Below are 4,465 nucleotides of genomic sequence, written 5' to 3'. Positions count from 1 at the left end.
AGTTGTAGTTCCTGCGGTAGAGAAGGCCGTCCCGAATGGCGAAATGGGAGGCCTGTCGGCGGAGTGCCCGAAGATGCGTAGCCGCGGAAGTAGTGCCAAGGATATCCAGCAGGTTAGAAACCCAAGGATCTTGTCGTTGCTCGAAAGGCAAATCCTCAATGGTGAGTGCTGACAAGAATGCTTGAGGAGGGGCCGATGAGTTAGGCGAGCGCACCGGTGACCGAGAAAGAGCGTCGGCGTCAGAGTGCTTGCGGCCAGAGCGGTACACTACACGGATGTCGTATTCCTGAAGCCTGAGAGCCCAGCGCCCGAGACGGCCAGACGGATCCTTGAGAGACGCGAGCCAGCAGAGAGCGTGATGATCTGTAACTACCTCGAAGGAGTGGCCGTATAGTTACAGCCCACACGATTGCTAAGCACTCCTTTTCGGTAACGGAGTAGTTGGACTCGGCTTTGGTGAGAGCACGGCTTGCGTAGGCGACAACGTATTCGGAGAAGCCAGGCTTGCGCTGGGCGAGGACGGCGCCGAGGCCGACACCACTGGCATCGGTGTGAAGTTCTGTAGGTGCAGTAGGGTCATAATGGCGAAGGATTGGTGGTGATGTCAGAACATTGCGCAGTGTCGCGAATGCATCATCGCAGGCTGGCGACCAAGAGGAGAGGTTAGGGGTGCCTTTCAAGAGCTGTGTAAGGGGGGCTATGATGGTTGCGAAATTCCGAACAAAACGACGAAAGTACGAGCAGAGGCCCACGAAGCTTCGCAGTTGTTTCAAGTGGTCGGTTTCGGAAAGTCAGCGACGGCGCGCAGCTTCTCAGGATCAGGCAGAACGCCATCTTTACACACAACATGTCCGAGTATTGTGAGCTGGCGGGCACCAAAGCGGCACTTTTAAAGGTTCAGTTGAAGACCGGCGCGGGTTAGGCAGGTGAAGACCTGGCGAAGTCGAGTCAGGTGGGTCGGGAAGTCGGTTGAAAAGACGACGATGTCATCGAGGTAGCATAAACAGATGTTCCATTTCAGGCCGCGCAGTACAGTGTCCATCATTCTTTCAAATGTGGCTGGGGCGTTACAGAGTCCGAATGGCATAACATTAAATTCGTATAGTCCGTCTGGAGTAATAAAGGCGGTCTTAGGACGATCCGCCTCTGCCATGGGCACCTGCCAATACCCGGAGCGTAAATCGAGTGAGGAAAAGAATTCTGCGCCTTGCAAACAGTCTAGGGCATCGTCGATTCGTGGGAGGGGGTACACATCACGACGAGTGATTTTGTTGAGGCGGCGATAATCAACACAAAATCGTACGGAGCCATCCTTCTTTTTAACTAGGACCACAGGAGATGACCATGGGCTACAGGATTCTCTAATTACTCCGCGTTGCAGCATGTCGACTTGTTGGGCAATAACACGGCGCTCAGTCGGGGACACCCGATACGGCCGCTGATGGAGAGGTGGGTGAGCGCCAGTGTCGATGAGGTGGGAAATGGTCGTCGTGCGGCCCAAGTGAGATTGCGGAATGTCGAAGGAGGCGCGGAATTGGTGTAGAAGGTCAAGAAGTTGCTCGCGGTGGCGCGGTTCTAGAGCGCTGTCCACAGAATGGTCAAAAAGGCCCCGCTGTAGCGGATCTGAAGCCACACGAGTTGGAGTCAAGGCGTCAACTTGGCAAGCAGGGAATGACACATCATCAAAGGTGAACAGAAGGTCCACGGGCTCGATGCGGCCGAGGCACTCCCCTTCGATCAACATAGCGGGAGACGGAAGAGGATTGGCTACCAGAAATGTGCTAGCGCCGTTTTTCATGTCAAGGACGGCAAACGGCAGCGGTAAGTGGCGGCGGCAGACAACGTTAGAGGGCACAAAGAGGACTGTCGCGGTGGTGGTAAAAGAGGCAGTGAGGGGAACCAGAACAGCGCTAACGGGTGGGATGGTTGTGTCATGTGCTACGAGGAGTTTGGTCGCAAAACGAGGACACGGCTCGTGGAGCAGGGCATCAGACGGTGCATCACTCGATTCAATGAGCTCTACTTGAGGACTGGCGCAGTCAATGATAGCATGATGCTGGGACAGGAAATCCCAGCCGAGAATGACGTCATGAGAACATGTGGGGAGAACGACGAATTCGATGATGTACAAGGCTGCAGCAATGACGACGCGAGCAGTGCAGATAGCTGTCGGCTGTATACTGTGAGCGGATGCGGTATGAAGCGATAGTCCCTCGAGAGGCGTAGTCACCTTTCGGATGGAGCGGCAGAGTTTTTGGCTGATAACTGTTACAGCGGCACCGGTGTCGACGAGCGCAAGAGTATGAACACCTTCAACGATGACAGGAATAACATTCGCGGGATTAAGACGAGGACTTTGAAATTCTGTCGAATACGCAGTTCGTGCCTCGCGAACTGCGGCGGTTAGTTTTCTGGCTGGGTAGCGGGTCGTCTTCGCATTGGCGAAATGGAGCGGCGACGTGGTGATGGCGAACGACGAGGGAGGAAGTCCGGAGGATCAGGGGGTGCTGTTGAAGGACCCGATGGGACTGGGAACTGGGGGGCCAAATAAGGTGGCGCAGGCAGTGCAGCAAATGCCATATTTATTCGGCGCCTGCAGTAGCGTGTAATGTGCCCAGGGATGCCGCAGTGGTAGCAAATAGGCCTGTTGTCTGCAGTGCGCCATGGAGATCGTGTCGGAAGCAAGGGGGGAGCAAAAGCTGTTGGTGCCGACCGCATGGGGGGCGAAGCATAGGCATATGCTGGCTCAGGCGGTGGACTTGAAGTGACTTCGGCATACGTGCGGCGCAATACTTGAGGAGGAGCCGGCGCGAATGCTGGAGCGTAGCTCAGTGGCGCAACGCCGGACGATGAAACTGTGGGCGTGAGTAACGGCATTGAAGGTGCGACCGGAGCTGGTTGAGGAACAGGATTAGGGAGGACTTCAGATACAAGCTGTTGGATTGCATGGCGAAGCTCCTGAACAAGGCCAGTTGTTGACGACTCCTTAACATAGGGCTGCAGGGACAGTTGTCGCGCGACTTCCTGGCGTAGAAAAGCCTTGATGTCTTCAGAGAGGCTAGATGACTCCCTCTCCGCGGCTAGTCCAGCAAGCGATGTATGAGGCTGGCGAATCAAAGCACGCTCCCTCCGGAGCACGTCGTAGCTTTGACAGAGGTCATAGATTTCCTTGACCGTAGTGGGGCCTTTCGCGATGAGCATGTGAAAAGCGCCGTCATCAATTCCTGTGAGGACATGACGTATTTTAGCGGCCTCGGTCATGGTCGGGTCAACGCGACGACACATATCAACAATGTCCTCAATGTAACTGGTGAACGTCTCACCGGGCAGCTGCAGTCGCGACCGAAGACGCTGTTCCGCGCGAAGTTTTCGGAGGGCGGGGCGGCCAAAGACATCAGAAAATTTCGTCTTGAAATTCGCCCAAGTGGCAAAGTCCGACTCGTGGTTTCGAAACCACAGATTAGCGACGTCGCTCAAGTAAAAGATGACATTGTTGAGCTTACGGTTGTCGTCCCAGTTATTGTGACGGCTGACCCGTTCGTAAGTGGTCAGCCAATCGTCGACGTCGTCATCGCTGCTTCCACTGAAGGTAGCCGGGACCCGTTGACGAACGGCACCTGTGCAGGTGACTGGCGGAGATAGGTGCAATGAAGTCGGCTCCGTCATTGGGGTAGTCAATGTTCTGCTGCGAAGTTCCAGGGCGAGATTGGTACAGGGAACCTCAGATTGACCTCCACCAAGTGAAATGTGGATTTAATGTTTGGCTGGAACGTCTAGCGCTGGCAGTACTTCGGGCACAGCAGGATCGAATTACCAGCCGCACGGAACAGCTTCAGCGCGAGCGAGATGGGCGCCGGGGACAAGCGATGGTGATGGCGATGCCGCAGCGTTTTTCTGTTCTTTGTCTTCTTTACAATAGTCTTTATTCATGGCACGGATATGCATAGAATGGTTATGTGAAAAATCCAGAAGATGGAATTAGCGGCCGTATAAAATGAATTACTCGAATAAAAGGATGCCTGAAATATAAGGTGAAAACGTTTCAGAGCGGTAAGGCCGCCTACGGCCAATCTGGGGCCCGCTGCGGCCTTTCATGGGCAGCCTCCATTGGGCTTATCTTATATTTACCGCATGGAGTACGAATATATGTTGCATTTGCCCGCAAATAACCCACGAAATACCCATGCAGGCGGCGTGGAGGCATGCCCGCCTTTTAGCCCGGATGCAGACCATGCGGGACCTATTCAGTTTTTGAGTGGGCAGCTCCATTTGGGCTAGCCCGTCTACTATTCGCTTTAGGCCTACATTTGCATCGGATGTGCCCTAAAGTGTCCTGCAAGAGACCGATGCGGGCAGAAGCGAGAAGGAGCACTTTCCTGCCCCGCTACAGGCCATGCGGAAATGATCTACGTTTTTGATGGGCGTCCCCATTTGGGGCAGCCCAGGAATTTTCTGCATGAAGCCT

Source organism: Amblyomma maculatum, chromosome 5 (genome assembly GCF_055883805.1).
Source record: "Amblyomma maculatum isolate TAMU_Amacu chromosome 5, ASM5588380v1, whole genome shotgun sequence".
In the NCBI taxonomy this organism is placed as follows: domain Eukaryota; kingdom Metazoa; phylum Arthropoda; class Arachnida; order Ixodida; family Ixodidae; genus Amblyomma; species Amblyomma maculatum.
This window is presented reverse-complemented; position numbering follows the sequence as displayed.